The sequence below is a fragment of the Protopterus annectens genome, chromosome 6.part0, assembly GCF_019279795.1.
Source record: "Protopterus annectens isolate FY-2018-M chromosome 6.part0, PAN1.0, whole genome shotgun sequence".
In the NCBI taxonomy this organism is placed as follows: domain Eukaryota; kingdom Metazoa; phylum Chordata; order Ceratodontiformes; family Protopteridae; genus Protopterus; species Protopterus annectens.
The window spans coordinates 1,012,342,216-1,012,366,563 of NC_056737.1; positions in this window are offsets into that span (position 1 = coordinate 1,012,342,216).

The following is a 24,348-nucleotide window of genomic DNA, read 5'->3' on the forward strand; positions in this document are numbered from 1 at the left end:
ACACCACTGTCACATGAAGGTCACCTACAGACACACAGGGCACTTTTCCGACTCGCACATATGCTGTGAACTGTTGGGGCTAGCCTAGGCCTCCAGCACAACCACCCAACACCCTGTGCAAATGATGATACCTGTGCCACATCCCTGTCATCCTTCCCATTGATGCAGAGAAATGACACTATGTGCCTGATGCACAGGGTGAATATATAACTTGCCATGTACTTGTGTAATGCAGTATTGCCATGCCACATTTAGTGGTCACCGACAGATACTGTATGCTGGCATGTGTCATGTGTTTGCAACATATGTTTGTGTACCTTATATTGTGTGATGTTGTACTGGCAGTATTGTTACACAGTGAGAAGGTGTGTCAAGGACCTGTGTATGTTTCTGTTCCAGGGGTCTGGAGTGATAACCTATGGAAACATGGCAGCAATAAAGCAGCACAGGATGCCATGTCAGCACAGCAGAAATATGTCTTCGGCAAGGTACAGCAGTATAAGTGCTTAACTCCATAGGTTTATATGTGTATAACAGTCTAACAAGGACAATGACAGCAGTCTGCGTACTCATGCATTCGTAATTTGTGATAAGGTTGTCTACCCTTGAAACTTGTTACCTGTGTTTTCAGAACTTACACATCTACAAGCTGTGGTGATGGTTTGTATCCGTCTAAAAATAACCTGTGTCTGGTTCAGACATTTGGCCGACATCACTTATGCTTGTCATATTTTGCATCCCATTGTGTAACCTGCACATGATGTGTGTCACAGCAAATGTATGCTTTACATGCATGGGGGGCTTGTTTCATGTAGGGTGCACTGTGTTACATAGCAGTCTCCACAGTATGTACTATGTATACCACATTGATGTTGTAGGTGTTGTAGAACATGTGAGATATGTGTTACTTCTGTCATGTGACGGTGTCTGCCTGAGCCCTCTTGGACTGTGGCATTATGCTCGGATCCTGTACCCAGGAGTATAAAGATGTCTCTGATTGTGATGGCTGTATGACCATTATACTAGTTAAGGTCACACATCAATGGCTTCGTAACATGTTTTAAAATGCTGTAACAGCCCCACACGCAAACATGGTCACATTCAGGCTAGCAGCACTTCCACTCACTGCATACAGGACACACCAAGGCACATATGTAGTGCAAGTTGGCTGTATGTAGATTAGAACACTTACCTATGTACTGGTACACATTACAGATCACAGTACCAGATGCATGCAACACACCTCATGTCTGCTAGTACTATCAGTTTCGAACATATAATACTTGTGATATCAGCAGCCGTTGTTGTGGTCAATCATTTGTGGGGCCACATCACCTGCTACAAATAAAATAATACTAAACTCTACCTATGTCAAAGTTACAAAGGTAATCGGATGTATACCACATGGATATAAACATGCATCAAGTCTGGCTGTGTGAGATTAGAACCCCTATCCACCTTGTCTTATGCATCAGAGCTCTTAGTACATAGTGCATGTGCCACAGTTTTGTCTTCTGTTAGACTGTCAGTCAGTGGTCTTAAGGTAGATGACATCATCAGGCTTTGTAGAGGAAGGCAGTTTGGAAGACAGCAGTTAGTTACAGGGCCAAAAAGTGCTGCATGACTATTGCAGGTAGATACCCATGAGGGCATGTCTGTTATGTTGCAGGGGATACACACACATGCACACACAAGCATACACACACACACACACACACACACACACACACACACACACACACACACACACACACACACAGACACGTGCACACACACGCACACGCACACACACACACACACACACACACACACACACACACACACACACACACACACACACACACACTGTTGGCTGGAGTGAGGTTAGAACCCCTACCTATCTAGTCTTATACACAATAGCTAACAGTACTTATCACACAGGCCATGGCTTTTGTATGATATTACACTGTTAGCTGGCAGTCTTAAGGTAGATGATATCATTAGGTCTTGTAGAGGTGGGGAGTTTGGAAGCTGGCAGCTAGTTACTGGGCCAAAAAGTACAATAACCATTCCAGGTGGATAGCCCATGAGGGCATGCATGTCCATTGTGTTGCAGGGAGATACACACACACACACACACACACACACACACACACACACACACACACACACACACACACACACACACACACACACAAACACACACACAAACACACACACACACACAACAAGTTGGCTGGAGTGAGAGTACAACACCTACCTATCTAGTGTCATACACTATAGCTCACAGTACTTATCGTACATGCCACAGAGTACATCTGTTGTATATGTGATTGCAGGCTCAGTACTTATGAAGTACGCAAAGTGGCTTTGTGTTAGACAGCATGTGTGGCCTGCACAGTAATAGGTTCTTAGGTTCATAGGTGTTTACTAGGCTAATGACCACAAGGGCCTTTTTAAGCCTAGCCATGCACCCCAAATCTCTGACAAGTTCTGATACCCTTGATAAGTGTAAGCATGGGCCTGGGAGATGAACCATTTACAGGTTACCTATTTGCATTAGAAACATAGATGCCAAATCAGGGATGAGTTTTTAGTTTCCCATCCAATTGTCCAGGTTGCACTTGAATTGGGTTAGGAAGGAATTCTGCTTCACATGGAAGGAGAGCCTGTTCCATAGATGGGGTAGTCTCTGGGATACATACGTATCTCTCCAGCAGGTCATATTTATATAACAGGCAAGGTTTAAGTCTTTAGAATGGGTGATTCTGGTACTGTTTGTTTTGTGGATATGCAGGAGGTCCATCAGAATGGGGTCTGACAATGTACTGTATGCCAGGCATAAAGCCCCCCTTAACACTGCTTGCTACTGTTATCCTAGCAGTGAGATAACTGTTATTATTCTTGGTATGTGTGTACAGTTACCAGTATAGCCATATGTGGCTGATTGCAGTTAGATAGGCAAATCTTTAGCCAGGGGATATTGTGCCCTGTCCATGCATGCGTTGACAACATTATACATTACACCCCCTGCTCACCTGTGTCTGTGTATATGGTGACATCCAGCAGGCACAGGGGTCTGTAGGTGAGTATATTATGTACTGTTGCACCCTTAGTTTGGTTCCTTTGAGCAACTGTATGGATGTGTGAGTGCAGATTTACTCATCATTAATAGGGTATGTGGGACAATACATACATCCACTCGTATATCTGTCTATAACAGGGATGTCTCTATAAATGTAGCTGTGTGTGTGTGTGTGTGTGTGTGTGTGTGTGTGTGTGTGTGTGTGTGTGTGTGTGTGTGTGTGTTATATGTATATGTGGTATGTAGATATATGTGGTGAGTCTATGTATCATTGTAAGATATATAGTTGTGTATATCGGTATATATTTATTTGAAAGTACATAGCGATAGATATACTAATCATGTGAGAGAGAGATAGGGACAGATGGATATGTATACATATATGACTGTATGTACAGATGTATTTACACATTGCAGGTCATTTTGATGACAAGGCAACAGAACTATGCTCATTTTAACTAAGTGTAGGAGCATGCCCAGTGGGACTGTCAGTACTTACAAGGTGACTCCAGGCCAGGCCTACCTGTACTCCAGCCTGGCATTTTGTGTGTTGCAGACATTGCCAGCTGCACCCGATTCTGCAGTACTGCACTTCCCTCAAATTGTCCATGACATTCCCTAGCTGTGTGATGTAATTAATATGTGATGCACTTCCCTGACATTGTCCATGGCCTTCCCCAGCTGTGTGATGTAATTAATATGTGACGCACTTCCCTGACATTGTCCATGACATTCCCCAGCTGTGTGATGTAATTAATATATGACTCACTTCCCTGACATTGTCCATGACATTCCCCAGCTGTGTGATGTAATTAATATGTGATTCACTTCCTTGACATTGTCCATGGCCTTCCCCAGCTGTGTGATATAATTAATATGTGACGCACATCCCTGACATTGTCCATAGTCTTCCCCAGCTGTGTGATGCAACTGATATGTGTCTCACTTCCCTGACATTGTCCATGACATTCCCCAGCTGTAAGATGTAATTAACATGTGACACACTTCCCTGACATTGTCCATGGCCTTCCCCGGCTGTGTGATGTAATTAATATGTGACGCACTTCCCTGACATTGTCCATGACATTCCCCAGCTGTGTGACGTAATTAATATGTGATGCACTTCCCTGACATTGTCCATGGCCTTCCCCAGCTGTGTGATGTAATTAATATGTGACTCACTTTCCTGACATTGTCCATGGCCTTCCCCAGCTGTGTGATGTAATTAATATGTGATGCACTTCCCTGACATTGTCCATGACATTCACCATCTGTGTGATGTAATTAATATGTGACACACTTCCCTGATATTGTCCATGACATTCCCAAGCTGTCTGATGTAATTAATATGTGATGCACTTCTCTGACATTGTCCATGACCTTCCCCAGCTGTGTGATGTAATTAATATGTGACTGAGGTTCATACTATTACTCCAAACATAGACTGATAGTCTGCATACCTCTCACAGAATGTCCAGAATTTTGCCTCATATTTCTTGTCTGTTCCTCATACATTTGTGGTGTTCTGGTAAATTATTGCATATTGAAGTCACTGAAAAATGCTAACTACAGACAGACATTTGAGTGTCGGACTTTATATCCTTCAGATATTCTATAATAATGTAACTTGATTTCATACTAGCAACTTTTTAGGTTAATCGATACAATCAGTACTGTCTGTCTCTATCTTTGTGCCTTTGCCCCACCTCATTCTTCTTGTTGTGGTACAGATTTCTTGCACTGACAGATTGAGAGGTATGACATTCTGTGGAAACACCAGCATACTCATATCTCACATGCAAAAACTGTGTGTAATTCCAGATATAAACCATCAACACCATTACCCTTACTAACATCCCTAGCCCGCTGAGCCACACAGGCTGCCAGACAGACGTGTCATTCATCACACAATCAACAGCATGCATATGTACATTTTTATCCCTGCATTATGTGAGACATACACTGTGTGATTGGGTTCCATGTCACAGCCCTGAGATTGCCTGGTCTGCTGATATATCATTGCAGATGTACTGTTACAGCAGTTGTATGGGAACACTGGTGTGTTGGGGGTGGGGGAAGAACAGCACATGGTTTGCTGTAATAGACAGTAGTGCAAATATCATGTGATCCCTCTGTTTAACATCTCCTTTGACTGCTGTAGTGAATATTCCAACCATGAGGCCTAGTGAAAATTACAGAACACATACTATTGGACTGGGCATTTGTAGTCCCATGTGGAAGTTACATCTCTCCAAATAACCCACTATATTCACTTGCATATATGCAGCAGGTCCATACATATGATAGCATATTATAGTAATCCTTGCAAGTGGTGTATAGGTGAGTGGCTTACCTTGCAAATGCAGCATGTGACAGTACTGTAGTTCAGGGCTGACTCTGTCTGATGCATGCAGTACACAGCCAATAGATGGTTAGGTACAGGTTGTGTGGGTTGCCTGGCATCATTTTGACTGTATGTATGTGAGTTGGAGTCAGGTGTCAGTCCGTAGGGCTCTAGGTTGTCAGTGCATGTGCTATGCATTGTCTACTAGCCAAAGCCAGTGTGTACTGGGCACGCCTACATCTGCCTTCAGGGACATCATCAGGGGGTTCCTTCTTCAAGTCATCCTGCAAGTGTGGCTGTGGTGACCTAGGCATTGGTGGGGGGTGTGTATCTCTTCTCTTTGCTGATCCTGCTGCAGCTGTTTCCGCAGGATCATATGGTGTAGCATGGCACATACAGTGAATATCTGTGCAGAGTAGAGAGTACACCAGGGTTCTGCCAAATATATCAAGGCACTGGAAGCATGATTTCAGAATCCCAAACACACACTCTATGATGTTTATAGTTAGTGCGTGTGCCTCATCATGGCATTCATCCATGGGGGAGTGTGCATTTCTGATGGGTGTTATCATCCACGGTTCCAGTGCATAGCCAGCATCCTCCAGTAAATGGCTGTGTGAGATGTCCTCCCTAGAAAACATCTGGTACAGCTGTGATGCAAGCCAAATATGGGAGTCATGATAACTAACAGGGCTGCAAGCACACACATTCATGATAATGCCCTGGGCATTGCATACAACCTGGCAGTTGATGGAGTGGTACCCCTTGCGGTTGATGTGGATTCTACCCTCCTTACCAGGTGGTGCCTTGATGTGTACATGAGTGCAATATATGGCACTCAGTTCCTGAGGGTAGTGTGCTACATGGTAGAAGTGTTGCACATTGCTGACCCTGGCCTCAGGGGTGAGGGGAAAAAATGTGCTCACTGGCATGTGGTAGCATGACAGCCAGGAAATGGTGGAGTACCCTGGATTCTGATGCCTGTGAGACCCCCATCATGTCCCCAGTTGGTCTTTGAAAGGTATCTGTGGCTATTATGCTAAGGGCTGCACATACCTTTGTTTCCACTGGGATGGGTTCCCCTCTGTTGGCTCTGGGTCTGAGTTGAGGGCAGCAGAGCTCAGTGAGTTCTTGCAGTATGTCCTTATCCACCCTGTAGCATTCTACAATCTCCAGCTCATGTAGCTCCTAAAAGGTTACCCCGGGCCTGAACACCCTTCTCCTTCTCAGTCTAGGCCTACTGTCAGCAGCACTGACCTCAGCATGTAGCACATACAGATGTAGCAGAGCTGCAGCAGCCCCAGGCATTCTACAATCTCCAGCTCCTGTAGCACCTGGAAGGTTACCCTGGGCCTGAACACCCTTCTCCTTCTCAGTCTAGACCTACTGTCAGCAGCACTGACCTCAGCATGTAGCACATACAGATGTAGCAGAGCTGCAGCAGCCCCAGGCATTCTACAATCTCCAGCTCCTGTAGCACCTGGAAGGTTACCCTGGGCCTGAACACCCTTCTCCTTCTCAGTCTAGACCTACTGTCAGCAGCACTGACCTCAGCATGTAGCACATACAGATGTAGCAGAGCTGCAGCAGCCCCAGGCATTCTACAATCTCCAGCTCCTGTAGCACCTGGAAGGTTACCCTGGGCCTGAACACCCTTCTCCTTCTCAGTCTAGGCATATTGTCAGCAGCATCATCACTGACCTCAGCATCTAGCACATACAGATGTAGCAGGCCTGCAGCAGCCCCAGACATTCTACAATCTCCAGGTCATGTAGCTCCTGGAAGGTTACCCCGGGCCTGAACACCCTTCTCCTTCTCAGTCTAGGCATATTGTCAGCAGCACTGACCTCAGCATCTAGCACATACAGATGTAGCAGGCCTGCAGCAGCCCCAGGCATTCTAGAATCTCCAGGTCATGTAGCTCCTGGAAGGTTACCCCGGGCCTGAACACCCTTCTCCATCTCAGTCTAGGCATATTGTCAGCAGCATCATCACTGACCTCAGCATCTAGCACATACAGATGTAGCAGGCCTGCAGCAGCCCCAGACATTCTACAATCTCCAGGTCATGTAGCTCCTGGAAGGTTACCCCGGGCCTGAACACCCTTCTCCTTCTCAGTCTAGGCATATTGTCAGCAGCACTGACCTCAGCATCTAGCACATACAGATGTAGCAGGCCTGCAGCAGCCCCAGGCATTCTACAATCTCCAGCTCATGTAGCTCCTGGAAGGTTACCCTGGGACTGAACATCCTTCTCCTTCTCTGTCTAGGCCTGTGGTCAGCAGCAGCAGATGTAGCAGACGTGCAGCAGCCCCTAGCATTCCATCAGTTAAAATTCCCAAGTCTGTACTCCAATGGTGCAGAGTATGGGGAAAAATCAGATTGTAGGGTGTACGCATACTTTATAGTGCTCTGCTGTAGGTGTTGACTGTGTGATTGGCTCCCAATTATGCATTCCACCTGCCTAGTATATCATTAACATCATTTAATGGCCCTAGTTTAAGTTAAACAGAGGTCAAAACTAATTAATATGTCATTGACTTTTAGACACAGTCAGCACCGCGGTGGGCAAATGTGTGCCCTGTAGGTAAACAGAGCTTATCACTTAGTGTACACCCCCCATACTTCCAGGCTCAGCATGGCAGGGTGCCCTGCAAACAAGTGGAAATGCATGGCCCGTAGGTAAACAAAGCTTACCACTTAGTGTACACCCCTCCAGACTTCTATGCTCAGCATGGTGGTGAGCCATGCAAACAGGTGCAGCTAAGCTCAAATCAGCTCATACGTTATTGAACACACCCTCCCTTGATGTCAGCTACCTCTTGTGTGGACACCAAGATGGTTTTATGCCTACACAGAGGGGATATGCAGACACACATACCTATCTGTGATATTCAGTAACCTCAGCTCATTTGCATAGGGATCTGTACTCAGACCTTGAAAACAACACTGTTCAAAGCCCTACCACATTAGCAACAGCACCAATACACCATTGCAGATACTCCATGCAGGGTCCTGCAATACATTTCTGTCATATAATATTACTTTTGTTTTTCTAATGTATTTATTTATTTATTTTTTAATGAGGCATTTTTGTGCACTGCGTTGCAGCATGCAAACATGCACAGATTATTAAAAAATATTATTTTACCTTATTTCTCTTATTTTCTCAGATACATGGTGGACAGTTTCACTCATATCTGTATGTGTTATGCCATTTCTGTCCGTCTACCTACATTTTTACAGCCCCTTTTGTCTGTCTGCATTCCTGTACATGGACTTTTCCATGTACACTACTGACACAAGGTCTGCAGAGCTGCTTATCTGCTTGCTAGATTGCTCTACCTGACTCATTTGCATGATATTCACCTGCTTATGTGGTGATTTGCATGCCACAGATATTTCCGTGTTGGCGAGTGCATGTGCACCAAGCAGCTGTGTTTATTGAATCTAAAACCTGTTTACTTTCATGTAAGCAGCAAGGCACAATGCCTACAAGGAAAATGAAACCGTGTAGGCTTTATTAAATTCCCCCTCTGTAATTACAAACTTGTCTTTCAGTAACCCTTAGAGACTATCATTGCTAACTGGCACACTGTGTTCCCAATCTGTAATAATGCAGTAGTCCTGACCAATGCTGTAAAATAAAGTTACTGTTACGGACAACTGCTAATGTACTTCAATGGCACTAAATTATGTAATAAAAAAAAATATTGATTTGCATTCAGTATTATGTAAAATCTGTTATTTTTATATGTATGCCTAATGTGTGTAATCCCATGTAAAAGTGAATGTAAGTTTCCTCGGGCTTCTGCTGAAAATGGACATTTTAATAAGTTTTACAATTTGACTAAGCAAGAATTTGAAACACTGGACTCAATGGTAAAGAATACAAATATCGTTATAAAAATGCAGATAAAGGAGGGGGAATGGTCATCATGAGTTCTGTTTTTTACAGTCAAAAGATGGAAATGCTAATACAGAGTTCTGAGTATGAAATTATAAGTAGGAATGAAGCCAGTAGATTGTCACTGAATGTAAGGGGAAGGATATGTCAGATCCATCAAAACAGGTTGTTTGACGATGCACTGTTTGACTATTTATTGGTCAAGAATGTGATTATACCAATCATTTACAGAATACCTAAGCTGCTTAAATCACCTATGGACCCCCCCCCATAAGACCTATCGTCTCTGCTAGGGGATGGGTAACTGAACCTCTGTCCAAGTATTTGGAGAAGCAGCTTAGGCCATCATTAGGTAAAGTTCCTACCATTTTGAAACATAGTAATATGTTCCTTAAACAATTGTACCAGTGGAATCAAGGCTATATAGGGGAGAATATGTACTTTTTACTTTAGATATAGATTCTCTATTCACCGTCACCCCCCATGAAATAGGTATCTACTGTGTAACATCATTCTTGACCTGATATTCAGAATACAGTATGGATAAGATCAATTTTTGTATGCAAATTGCGGGCCCTGATACTTGAAAACAATGTTTTCGTATTTGATACCAAGTGTTTTCATCAGGTCAGAGGTGTTGCGATGGGTATGCCTGTTACAAATACATATGCGAACATTGTAATGTACATGTGGGAAGCCAGATATGTATTACCGAATGACAACTCTTATAATAACTGCATTTATTTTTATACTCGATTTGTTGATGATGTCTTTGTCATCTGGGAGGATCAAGAGACAATACTGAGTAATTTTTTAGACTATATTAATAGTACTACCACATACTTAAGATTCAAGTATGAGCTTTCATAAGAAAGTATCTCTTTTTTAGATGTGTTTTTAAAGCGTGATGAGACTAATGTTATACAAATTGAGATGTAGAGAAAGGTGGTAAAGAGAAATAGCTATTTGCATCATAGCAGTATGCACCCGCTGCATATTCTTTCTAACATTGTTACAAATCAGATGCATAGGGTACCAATGTTAAATACCAATGATGAATGTATGTATAGGCAACTGGACCATCTGACTACAGGATTTATGGAACGTGGGTATAATAAAAAACAAACACAGTTTGCACTAAATAAAACTAAACAACAATATTTAGTTGATACACGTCCAAATTTTCATACTATTAATCCAAATATGAAGGCAGTATCAAATAGGAATTACCCTGTTAGATGTATGTTTACCTATAATAATAATACAGCACAGGTTAAGAATATAATATCTCATCACTGGTCTATTCTATAGGATATACTTGAGCTAAGGCATGTTGTAGGTGAGAAACCATGTTTTGGATATAAGTGTAGTGCACACTTAAACAAAAGTTGTGCTATAAAGGACAGCCAAAATATTATTTTGAGTTTATAAATACCAAACATTGTACTCATAAGTGTAATAATTATGTGTCCTGTAGATATATAGATGAGTCAAAAGTAATTAAACATCCAGTCATAGGTATGAACTTTACTCTACGCGCCTATGGAAATTGTAACACCAAGAATATTATATATTATGCAAAGTGTGTTAGATGTGATGGGTACTATGTAGGGATGACAAACAGGAGGATGAGGGATCGGATATCTGACCACATGACTGCAATATGATGCAAGGTTATGACGAATGCCCTGTACAAACATATCTGAAACAAGTGATGAACATGTTTTTAGGTTTGTTATTTTAAAGGTTATATTTTTACCATTAAGACGTGGGATATTAAGTTGATGACAGAGAATGAGGAAATGAAATGGATCCTCAGATTTAGAGCACAACTACCACCTGGATTAAATGGTGCTTTTAGTTTGAAGACACAGTTAAAGGCTTTAAATACAAAGTCTGATCATGTGACCTGTAGCCTATATTTAGGTAATTGAATTTTAGTTGTATGTATTACTCGCCTGAAGAAGCCAGTGTGGTGAAAGTCTTGGACTTGAGAACAAACTTGTCTTGGATTTTTGTCTGAGCTTTCCGGATTTATTCTATTTTTCTGTTGAAAATGGATTTTTGCCTGGTTGGACTTTCCCAGTAAATAAAGAGAATTAAATAACTTTCAACCTGAAAGCTTAAAAGTTGAGAGAAACCCTAACCTAAATGAATAGAATACAAACACTGAATAGATACTGGTGCAGATTTAATAAACCCTATGTTGTTTGCTAAAACTGCGACATGCATGCAATAGTGCACAGTTTTGCATTCAGTAAGCAGCTCTACACGAGTAAACATGCAAACATGGTAAACATTGCGGCATGCTCATTACAGCATATTCAGCTAAATTGTATGCTGATTAACCAATCCAAGATAGAGAGCTATTCAACAAGTTATAAAGCAGCAGTGTAGACTCAGTGCTGGCGTACCCTGTGAATTCCAAAACCTACTGGAATACAGTCACAGAAACTAGGCTACACAGAAAGACTTACGGGCTGCTGTTGCTCTTATTGATGTTTATGTGTGGCAGGTCCAAGTCTATGCTGCTGTTTCTGCTAATAAATCATGACTAAGAAGGAGAAAGATTTTTAGACCCGTTTAACTTTTCAGAAGCTGCATGATGTGGAAATTAGAGAGTGCTACAGGATAGATAGAGATGCGCTACATGAACTCTGCAACTTATTTCATCCTGAACTGAGAGCAAAGGGAACCAAGAGGAGAACCAGTACCAATGGAGACTAAGGTATTAGCAGCAGTTAGAGTTTAGCTGCAGAAACCTTCCACAGACCAACAGGGGACATGGTGGGAGTGTCATAGGCATCAGCATCTGGGATCCTCCATCAATTCCTAAGTGCTTTGCTACATTCTGCCAGTGAGTATGGATGTTTTACTTATGCCTGTGAGGACAGAGACAGAACTTTGTAGGAGTGCTACCTGTAGAATTCTGCCATGAAGTCCTGGGTGCCATATAATGTACACATGTAGAAATCTAAACACCAACTGGGGAATAGGCAAGGTGTACACAAATAGAAAAGGCTTCCACTCCATTAACTGCCAGGTCTTATGTAATGCTAAGGGAGTCATCCTGAATGTGTGTGCTGACACAAGTCACATACGTGGCACAATTTCAGCTGTATGAGATATTTACTGGGGGGGATATCCCACATGGTCATTTACTGGTGTATGCAGGTTATGCACTGGAACCGTGGCTGATGATGCCCATCAGAAATGGACACACCAACTGCAGAACACTATAAGCATGGGTTTGGGGTTCTGGTAGCTAGATACATCTGGGGGAGCTCTGCAGTACAATCCCCATACTTGCGCTTATATTTTCACTGTTTGTGCCATGCTTTACAACATTATCCTGAGAAAACAGCATTAGCAGGAACACCAAGGGGAAGGGCCACACATCCCACCACCACTGGCAAGCTCCCAACAGCCACAAACAGGTGAGGAGTCAGAGGAGAACCAATAGACACTGTGGGTGTAGGCAGATGTCGGAGTGCACAGTATGTCCTCACACTGGCCAAGAGGCAATGGATAACACACATGCACACCACCTAAGGGGCTAAAACCTTCCTCCTATGCATATACATATAGTAACACTGATGCCAGGCAATGCTCACAGCCTTTATTTATTTATTTTTATTTATTTTACATTTGTTGACTGGGAGAGTCCAACTGGATTACACGTCCCTTTTCAGCCCGGGGAGAAAAACTCCAAGAGAGCAATTGTTTTACAAAACATAGTTTTTAAGGACAGACTTTTGACATACAATTTCCGTAGAAGAGACTTTGACATACATATTAACGAACAGATAGGATACATTCATTCTCTACAATATAATATTAAATTTTAGAAGATATTCCTAAGTTTAGGATTCCTATGATAGATTTACTATCAGAGTAAAACCAGAGAGACGTAGAATAAGGCTCCGAGAGAGCAGATGATGCTCGCTATAGTTGAGAAAGATAACAAATTGATTCAAAATATGTCTTCACCTGGTTTTAGTTGAGAAGGATAACAAATTGATTTACAATATGTCTTCTCCTGGTTTTAGTTGAGAAGGATAACAAATTGATTTACAATATGTCTTCTCCTGGTTTTAGTTGCTTGTGGAAAGGACAACATTGCTGGGGTAGTTTTCCCTAACTCCTGGAGAGATGGGATGAGCAGTAGATTAACAGTCTTAAGTGGGTACAGTACTATGAATGGTTAGCTTAGCAGACTTACTTAAGTTAGGTGAAGTGTTATAATGAACATTTGCCAGAGGGGATACAGGAGCACAGTCAATTATTCAAAAAGTGAGTTTTAACAAGTTTCTTGAACTGTGATGGGGATTTGTTGTCAGTTATGTGGGCAGGAAGGGAGTTCCAGGTTTTTGCTATATAGTGGCTGTAGACAGACTTACCAGCTTCATTGTTATGTTTGGTTACTTTGAGGAGGTTTTGTGTGCTAGACCTTAAGGCCCTGGCGGTTGTATAGGGTTGCAAAAGATTTTGTAGGGCTGGGGTGTTTTCAGAGTTATGTATTATTTTGTGAGCTAGTGATAGTTGATTGAGTTGAAGTAGTAGTGGTAATTCTAGCCAACTGATTTTTTTTAGGCATTCACAGTGATGTGTTCTGATGGGAGAGGTTGTAGCAAATTTGGCTGTCTTATTATAACAACTATCAAGTTTGTTTAGGTCAGATTTGCTGAGATTTGTAAGCACAGGGGAGGCATAAAGTAGGGTGGATAGTAGGTGAGTCCTCACTATTGTAGTTTTGGAGTGGTCAGTGAGGAATTTTTTATTGCGATACAGTAGGCCACATTTTTATGTACTTTTTTATGTACTTTTTTATGGTTATAGAAATATGTAGGTCAAATCTATGGTGATTATCTATTTCAACCCCTAAGAGTTTGGTATGATTTATGGGGGTGACTATGGTCTTGGTAAAGGAGAAGATGAAGAAAGAATCAGTGGGAGGTGTGGCTCTGTGGGAGCTAAAGAGTACTAGCTCTGTTTTACTTGGGTTCAGAATGAGCCTTTGGTTTGTAATCCAAGTTTCTGCTAGGTAAAAGCATTCTTGTGTTAGGGAGTGAAGGATGTCAATTAATTTGGCTGCGCATATTATGGTGGTATCATCTGCATATTGTACTATTGAGGCTTTAGGAATACTGTTTGGGAGCTGATTGGTGAAGAGGGTAAAAAGAAGTGGCCCCAGGATGGAGCCTTTGGGTACTCCTACGGAGACTGGTAGGGAGGGGGAGAGTTGGTTTTGCCACATAACAGTTTATTTATTTCCCTATAGGTAGTTTTTGAACCTGGAGATGGCAGGGGTGGTAAGGTTTAGAGTTGCTAGTGAAAGAAGGAGTTTATTGTGGTTAACCATATCAAATGCTTTGGACAAGTCAAGGAAGGTGGCAGATACAAGGAGTCCATTGTTTCTGTGAGTATTGACGATGTTGGTGAATTCTGTTAGTGCGGTGCTGGTGCTATGGAAGGGTCTAAATCCATGTTGCTGTGTTGCTATTATATTATTTTCTAGGAGATATTTCATTAGTTGCTTGTGTATTACCCTCTCTAAAAGTTTAGATAAAGGGGTAGTATGGCTATAGGGCGGTAGTTATTGAGTTCCAGGGAGGTTCCCCCTTTATGCAGAGGGATGATATATGATATTTTCTATAGCCTGGGTACTATACACTCGGAGATGGATCTTTTAATTAAGATGGAGACAGAATATGATATGGGTTCTGCAGCCAGATGGAGGTATTCAGCGGGTAATTTATTTGAGGCTAGAGACGTTGGTTTGATCTTGTGGAGTAGTTTTTCAATGGATTTGGTTGTTTCTGGGTGGAAGCTGAACTTGAGACAATTGTTAGTTGGGCATGCATTTGCAGGGGTGGGGATGTTGCCATAGGGTTGGATGTTTGCAAGGGTCTGGATATTTTCTGTAAAGTATTTATTAAATTGAGTGGGGATGTTTTCTTGGTTATCTATTTTTGGGGTTGGGGTAGTTGTTTTACCTGGTTGTAGAATAGAGTTAATTGCTGCTTAAAATGTTTGTAGGTTGTTCCTGTGCTTATCCTGTAACTTTTGGTAGTAAGATGTTTAGTCTGTTTTGGTGAGTTTTTTGGATTTGTTACGTAGTTCAACGTATATTTGTTTGTTCAATTGGGATTTAGTGTTGAGGTAGTTGTTCCAGGCCTTGTTTCTTTTTTTGAGGATGGATTTTGTGTCTGGGGTTAACCAGGGGGCATATTTAGTTTTAATTCTTTTTGTTCTGGAGGGGGCATGACGGTTAAGGGTGTTTAAGAAGGTAGTATTGAAATATAGTACAGCTTCATCAAGAGGTTGTTTTTTAGGGGGGTCCAGTTACACATTTTTAGGTCATTTATAAAGTTGGAGTGGTTAAATTTTTTTTTGTTTCTAATTAGGCACGTAGATATTTGGGTCAGTTGTGGTGATTTTGATCCGAGTAAGAATGTGGCTTGGTGGTCACTCAGGGTGTCTGGTAGACACCCTGCTAGGGATATCAGTGATGGGTGGGATACGAGTATCCACTCTAAAGTGGACTGGCATTTGATTCTCTTGTCTGTTCTTGTGGGGGAAGTGATGAGTTGGATTAGGCCATGTAGGTTAATATGGGAGAGTGAGTTTTGACTGGAACAGTTTTGCCAGTCAGTATTAAGGTCTCCTAATACTATGCTTTCCTGGGGGAGGGAGTTAGATATCCATTCTAGGAGTTTTTCTGTAATGGGGATATTGTTGCCTGGAGGGATGTAGCATCCTATGATGTTGATGTGTTTACTATCATTAAGTTTTAGTTTTGTTATAGTGAGTTCAACTTTATCGAGGTCTGGGGTTGTTATGTTTACTTTCTCAAGGATGAGATGAGATTTATACACTATAGCAACACTCCCTCATGAATTATACTGTAACCTGGTGGAGTGATTTCATTGTTGTGGTTGCCTGGTTTAAGCCAAGTCTCTGTTAGTATGACTATCTCAGGTTGATAAAAGGAGAGTAGTGCATGAAGGTCCTGGACTTTGTTTAGTATACATCTGACATTTAAATTTAAAATGAGGAGTGTGGATTTGTCTTGGTGGAGTAGGGTATCATTCAGGTTGAGGGTTGGGGCTCCTAGATTTTGTGGTCCTGGGTGTGGGTGTATATCACCACAGCTAATGAGTTGGGTTCTGAGGTAAAAATAGAGTTTGAGTAGTTTGTTTAGGGTCTTAAAGTTCTTTATAGTTTGGGACTGGTAGTGTGATGGCTGTAATCTGTGTGCATAGTGGTGAATAAAGAAGGTTTGGTAGTGGTATGGGATAGTTGAATGAAAGGGTATGTTGTAATAATGTTAGTGGAAGTAGTTTTTCTTGGTATGTGGATAAAATTAAGTTGTTTTTAGTGATTGGTGATAGAAGTTAGCAGTCGGAGGGTGGATATACCTAGGAGCAATAGTAAGAGGTGTATGCATGTGGGCTTAGGTAGTTTGGGCATAGTTTGGTTTGGTTTGGTCATGAGTGAGAGATCTGCTAGGGGTGGGGTGGGTGTGGTGGATGATGAGAGATGTTTGTGATTGTAAGGTAGTTAGATGGGGTCTATATTATACAACATCAAAGTCTTACAACTTCAAATGTTATAATATGAAACCCAGTAGAGCAAAACACCAGAAAACCGAACAGTCAGAATAGCGATTTTTTTCCGAGGGAAAACATTTGTTGTTCTGACAAACATACACACAACACAAGCACACCAAAATAAATAATCCATACACGCACACACACACACTTCACAAAACCCTACAGTAAACCATACATACACCACTAGCTATCCACTTACCTTAACCTAACCTTAACCCTAAGGTCCGTCACTATCGCACACTCACCTTACCCGCTCCCTAACCCTAACTCACCTACCCCACCCTAACCTTCACGTCCACACAATCGCACACTTACCTGACCCGTGCCCTAACCCTAACTCACCTAAACTGTGCCCAATCGTACACTCACCTTCATCTGCACACTTACCTTAACCCAGTCCGTAACCATCGCTCCACAGTCGAGGAAATAGCGAAGCTGCAGAAATGGCCCACCAAATACTTTCCCTAAGAAAGTATTTGGTGTTCTGCAGCTTTGCTATTTCCAGCGTTCATTCTACTGGGTCCGATATTATAACATTTGAAGTTGTAAGACTCTGATGTTATAATATAGACCCGTTAGATGGAAGACTGTGCTTACAGGATGTGGAGTAGTGGAAGAGAAGGAAATGAGTACAGGGGTGGGGCAGATTCAGTGATTGGTGGTTAGCATGAGGGGAGTGGCTAAGTTTAGTTGAAATGTAGCACTAGTGGGGGCTGGTAAGAATAGGGGGCAGGGAGGGGAGCAGAGCAAGCCCAAGCGCAGCGAGGGAAAGCAGCGGGGCTAACATTAACTCCAATTATAAAAAGACAGCGAAACTTGCAGATGTTCTCCTTTTCCAAAACTTGTGTGTGTGTGTGTGTGTGTGTGTGTGTGTGTGTGTGTGTGTGTGTGTGTGTGTGTGTGTGTGTGTGTGTGTGTGTGCAGGGGTCGGGGGTTAACACAAAATATAGCCCTAAATATTTCATTGATTCAATTATACTATAAATATTTATATATATATATATATATATATATATATATATATATATATATATATATATTTTTTTTTTTTTGTTTTGTTTTTTTTTTCTACTTAATACATTTGTGTTTTATATTAATTCAAGTCACTAATTTAGTGTCTAGGTATTTAGCAATAAAATCATGAATTATAGATGAAAATACAAAGTAAATAGTTTTCCATAGGAGGAAAGGAATTGAATTGTTTATTTAATTATTTAATTGGTCTTTTTATATAATTGTTTTATTGTTTTATTTATTAATTGTATAAGTATATAAGTCATTGACTGCTTGTATAACTTTGTCTGAGGATGTTTGGATACTAGTCCTTACGAAAGCGCTGACGGAATAAAGTTTTGGAAAAGGACAATATCTGCAAGTTTCGCTGTCTTTTTGTGTTTACGAGTACTAGTTGGTTGTGTTGTTTTTACTAACTCCAATTATATCCCTGGGCTTACTAGTTTCTTTTCTTTGTACACCAAATGTATATTTTTACTTGTTTCTGTTTACATCAAATGTATCTTTTTGGCTGTGTTGTACTAGTTTAATTTTACTCCAAATGTATATTTTGGCTGTATTTTACTGGTTTAATTTTACACCAAATTTGTGGGATATTTTTAAGCTATAGGTTGTACCCTTGCAGAGATTGATTAAGAGCTGCAGGGTATATTTTATGGGCTATGTGAAGGGGAGTAGGGTGAAATTACTGTGTGCAGGGTAGATTTGTAGGTTAAAGAGGTAAGATCCTTGGGGAAAATCTAGCTAAGTTACACAATATGGAGGGAGCCTAGAGGTGCCTTTAGACCCAGGACAGCATGAAACAGTACATAGGTAGAGTGATTATGGTACTAGTACATGTTATGGCATTAACCTTATTCAAATTGCAGGTTGGACTTCAAAGACTTGTATCGAGGTAAAGTTTTTCAGGGTGACGTTCTTTCAGTCAGGAGTTTCTTATACTGGGGTAGTTTGAGGTGCACTGCCTAGAAAAAAAACATTTATTATGAGAAAAACCTTATCAGCACTAATAACTAGTCAGCAGTCAAGCAGGCATAACACTGTCACTTAAACTATGCAATATATGGTAATTCAGGAGCTCCGTACAGCTACGAAGCACAGTACATGCTTTTAGTGACATAAATGGTCTACAAACAGTTAAAATTTATCACTAGCTTTATAGACTACTCTTGCAATCAGACTATGATGCAGGTAATAATTATTAAGGTTTTCTACAAAGGTGTTTCCTTGTTTGATGTTAAACATTTAATCTAGATGCCGGACAACAGCTATCAAGTACGTTTTCCTTGTAAAATCAGTCCTTAGGAGAACAGGTAGCTAGACAAGCTAAGAGCAGCCATATGGTAAGCAACTGTTAACAGATTTTAACACAACAAATAATTAGCTGCTTTTCCAAGTTTAGGAGTCTTAGTATAGTTTTAAAAAACAAGCAGCTAATCAGGCTAAAAGTGGGCATATATTATGCAGTTCTGTTATCTGTTCTCACTACCACAGCGTAATTCTTAACAAATAACCTTTGCTATGTTTGCATTAGAAAGACATGGAGCTCAAATACAGTGCCTAGCTACATGGGAGATGCTATATAACATGCCAGAATACACTGAAACATTGTCTGAGCATGTTTTGCATGAAATGCAGCTAATATCTTTAAAATGCAGAGTTTAAACACAGTTTAAAGCTTTATGGTGAGAAAAGTAGCATACCAGGTTGTATTTGCAGGCTGCCAACTGGGTTAGGGAGCACCGAATTTTGAAAATGGCGGTTTCAGGAGCAGTATTTGAAACCTCGTATACGTAGTGCAGCAGGGAGCAGTTAAGGGGCTAGCACTAACTCCACTTATAACCCTGGCTTTACTTCCCCATGTATTGGCTGCATACTCCTAGCATCAGATAGAGTCATTCTGGAACTAAAACTCTTGCAATTGACAGATTTCCAAGGTAAGTGTTGAACCTGCAACAGAAAAATAAATGTCCAAGAATACAAAGGAATGGCATATCATTGCATACTGTTAGTTGATAATGTAAGTATGTATAAGTTGGGTGATATTTTCAGCAATTACATGAAGATGTGACAGCAGTGACTTATGCGAATACATGTGTCGCCTATCAACTGATAGGTGTCATGCATCAAAGATTCATACATTCATACCTGTCAAATACGCAGCTTTTCACAGAATGTCCACAGTTTGGCCTCATATTAAAGAGTGAAGTTAGAAAACAATGGCGCACATTTCAGTTTCCAATCTCATATCCTCAGAAAAATTATTAAAATAGTAATGCAAAACCCATTATTCTATCAACTGTCCAAGTTTTTAAGACCACAATTTTTAAAAAATGTCTCCATTTTTGGACCTTTATCCCACTTTTATATATGACTTGGTCCAGCTTTGATGGTCTAAGAGGTTGGGAGGGATGTACACATTACAAAAACCTGTAAGAAAGCAGTAACATTTTCAAAATAGCAAATGCTACATCAGCTATGCATCCTGAAGACAAAAGATTTATGTATCCCTTAATCTAAAACATACAAAACAAGAATATGGCACAGTTATCATCATTTGCATAGGGTGTTGTATGTGTGTGTGGGGGGAGGGGGGTTAGGAAGCCAATGCTGACACAAAAGATAGTGAGTGCATGTGAGTACGAAAGACAGACAGACAGACAGGCATTTGGGTAAGTATCAAATGGCCACTAAGACACAATGAGCTGTAAGCCTCACAACTGACCCATGTAACTATTATGTGTGTGTATGTCTGCATGGTCACTCCATGAAATTGATGTGTGAGTGTCTGCAAGAACACAGCCAATCTCTGTGATACCTCTATCTCCTGGCATGTTGGACAGGTGTGAGCTGTGTATGGTAGAGGTGATAGTTCATCGTCTTTGTCCCCAACCCCTAGAGCTGGCTGTGCAAGGAGTTGCACTGGCACATCCATACCCATGGTCAGATGCATTGCTGCTGCCTGAACATGACTGATGTCTGCTGGTTGACTTATCTTCATGCATATGCTAAGGACAATGACCCCATGGCCTGCCACATCAGAGTGTGGACACCTCAACCACTGACAGTAGCAGTAGTGCCACTATGGGACAGGGATCAGGCATGGCAATGTCAGCCAACATCAGATGATGTAGTTGACATAGGTCCACATGGATGCTGTCCTTATCCCAGCAGATGTCCCGTCATAGACACCACTCCTTCCAACGTGTCATTCATCCAATTCATTGAATCAGCAACATGGTAGAGACAGTCATGCATGTCAGTCTGCACCACATCTACAACCCTAAGCATTTCCTCAGAAGCCCTACTGAAACTTGCCTGCACCTCCATGACATCCCTAAACATACGTTGAGTGGCATGGAAAGACACATCAGTATCAGGGTGAGGATAGAAAGCAGGCCTCATCTGAGCACACCTAAACATCCTCCTGTGCGGCACCTTGCCCACAATTTGGGTATGGCAAGAGTCAACAGGTGATGAAGCCACAGTAGACACACTACCCTGATCAAGTGTCTCACCCTCCACCTGTCCAATATCATAGGGCTCACTGGAATGGGTTTGCATAGGCTTACTGGCTATATCCAATGGAATTGCGATGGCTGGCTAAATGTCAACCTCAGTGTCAGATTCAACTTCTGCACCCTCCAATTGTGTCTGTGTTTGCCCATCATCATCATCATCATCATCATCATCATCATCATCATCTGCAGATACTCTGACATCAGATGGGAAGCATCCTACACTTCTACTGTCAGGATCACCTGTGATAATAAGCAACAAACACAGTAAAGAAATTAATAGCCACACTATTACAATTTACTATATGTTAACAAACTAACACTGGTGCCACTATCACAGATGGCACAGCAATACACACACAGTCCTGACACCCACCTCACACATACATATGAATGCTTATTTCAGTCAAATGATCATCACTACTGAAATAAAAAAGTTTGGCTTACCATGTGCAGATGACTTGACATGTGTTAGGGAGAATTGTCTTAAAAGAAGTTAAACAAAATGTAAGGAAACTATCATCACAATAACAATAACACAGGAACAATTTATTGCCTTTATATGTCCATTAACAATACAAGTAACTGAAACTTGGATGACACATCCACCCCAAGCTCATGTGTAATGAACCAGAATGTGATGTTAATGGTATCAATCTCTAAACAGGTACCCACCCCCCAAAAAAAATATTAAAACAAACTTAACTATTGGTTTCAATACTTTACTATACAAGAAATCATTAAAAATTGAAATATGCAAGCTTACCTGGAATCTTCTCTTGGGACATAGTTGTCCTCCCTGAAACATTAGCACCAACATCAATCACATGCTGTTGTGGACTTTCAACTGAACTCTTTGGATCCCTGACAGTTGACAGGAACTATTCATGTGGTGTCATTTGTAGTTCTGTAGCAGCCCCCCTCCAGGTATCCAACTGTCCATGGGCCAGTCCAGCTGCTTTCATCCAGACTGATGAAATCATATTAGTGACCCCATGATGCACCTGATCATATGCGCCGCTGAACTCCCCAATGACATTGACATTGTTCACTACTTGGTTCCAAATTTGCATTGTTCCATATATATCCCAACTCCCTACCATGTTCAAGAAAGGCTTGAACAATCACATCATTCTCATCATCACTGAAGGGGAGTGGTTGTGGGGATTGGGACACTTGGGTGCCATAGTCTAGGTGACATAAAACACAAAATAAGGATACTACACAGAAATATCACATAAATAAAAGACCTGGATAGACATAACATATACTATTACTTTTTCAATATTACCCACTGGAGAAAAGAAAAACTTCAGTTATTCAAATATAAAAAAGTGTAGTGGTTATAACATATGACAGCCATGCACAAATCAAGGTTTGATCCAAAAGAAGGACTAATAGCAATGCAAACCTCTGTAAAAACATCTTCTGGCTGTGACAACACAGAAATAAAACGTGGCTTCCCCAGCCCCAAAACAACAGGCAAATGACATTTTATACCAAACAAGAAAAAACACATCAGTAAATTGTTACAAGTGTTTTAAAACTGCCACCAAAACATGTGTACACATTTACTCTAGAACAGTCATTTTTATGCAGCTGCCAGTCACCTCTGCCTGTGCCCTGCACTCCCGTAGAGGTGTCTATGGGTCATCGTAGAAGGCTAACACCCCTGTGTTTTTGAGCCACTTTTGAGATTTTAAGTATTTTTCCTCTGTTTATTTGCTAAGTTTTTCCTGCATAGCCGCCTATTTTGAGCATTTTCTGGCTTGTTAAACTTGATTTTTGCATTAGTAACTGTATTTAGAGCACAACCTAGAGCTGTTTACTGAATTTCCTGTTTGCACTTATTTTTAAAATCGTTTTTTTCTCAAAACTTGCATTTTATCTGTCTTTGGCCTAGCACTCTTGTGTGAGGTCATTTACTGCACTGTTATAACTTGTTAATACTTGTGAACCTCTGCTATCTCTGAAAAAAAAAAAAAAAATCTTGCTTTTTTCCCACTTTTCTGAAATTTAAAAAAGTTCAGTTACAGGCTTGCTGTTCTTGAACTGTTTGTAAGTTTCTGTGAGGCCATTTTTTGCTTGGGCTAAAGGGAAGTCTCTCTGTTGATCAGTGGCAGTGAAAAACATTGAGCAGCCTGCCTGCCCCTGTGGGAGTGGTTACTGACTTGAAACTGTAGTTTTATTGGCCATTTTGGGTCAATTCCAAAACTCCTTCATCTTCCTCTCTTAAAACCTGGTTGCCTCCTGGATTTGGCGTCTTTTCAGGCTTGTTGGCTGTTGGTGAAGCACCCACCAAGAGGAGAAAACGCTGTGAGAAGAAAGGAGCCACTTTTGAGATTTTAAGTATTTTTCCTCTGTTTATTTGCTAAGTTTTTCTGCATAGCCGCCTATTTTGAGCATTTTCTGGCTTGTTAAACTTGATTTCTGCATTAGTAACTGTATTTAGAGCACAACCTAGAGCTGTTTACTGAATTTCCTGTTTGCACTTATTTTTAAAATCGTTTTTTTCTCAAAACTTGCATTTTATCTGTCTTTGGCCTAGCACTCTTGTGTGGGGTCATTTACTGCACTGTTATAACTTGTTAATACTTGTGAACCTCTGCCATCTCTGAAAAAAACAAAAAAACAAAAAAAATCTTGCTTTTTTCCCACTTTTCTGAGATTTAAAAAAGTTCAGTTACAGGCTTGCTGTTCGTAAGTTTCTGTGAGGCCATGTTTTGCTTGGGCTAAAGGGAAGTCTCTCTGTTGATCAGTGGCAGTGAAAAACATTGAGCAGCCGGCCTGCCCCTGTGGGAGGGGTTACTGACTTGAAACTGTAGTTTTATTGGCCATTTTGGGTCAATTCCAAAACTCCTTCATCTTCCTCTCTTAAAACCTGGT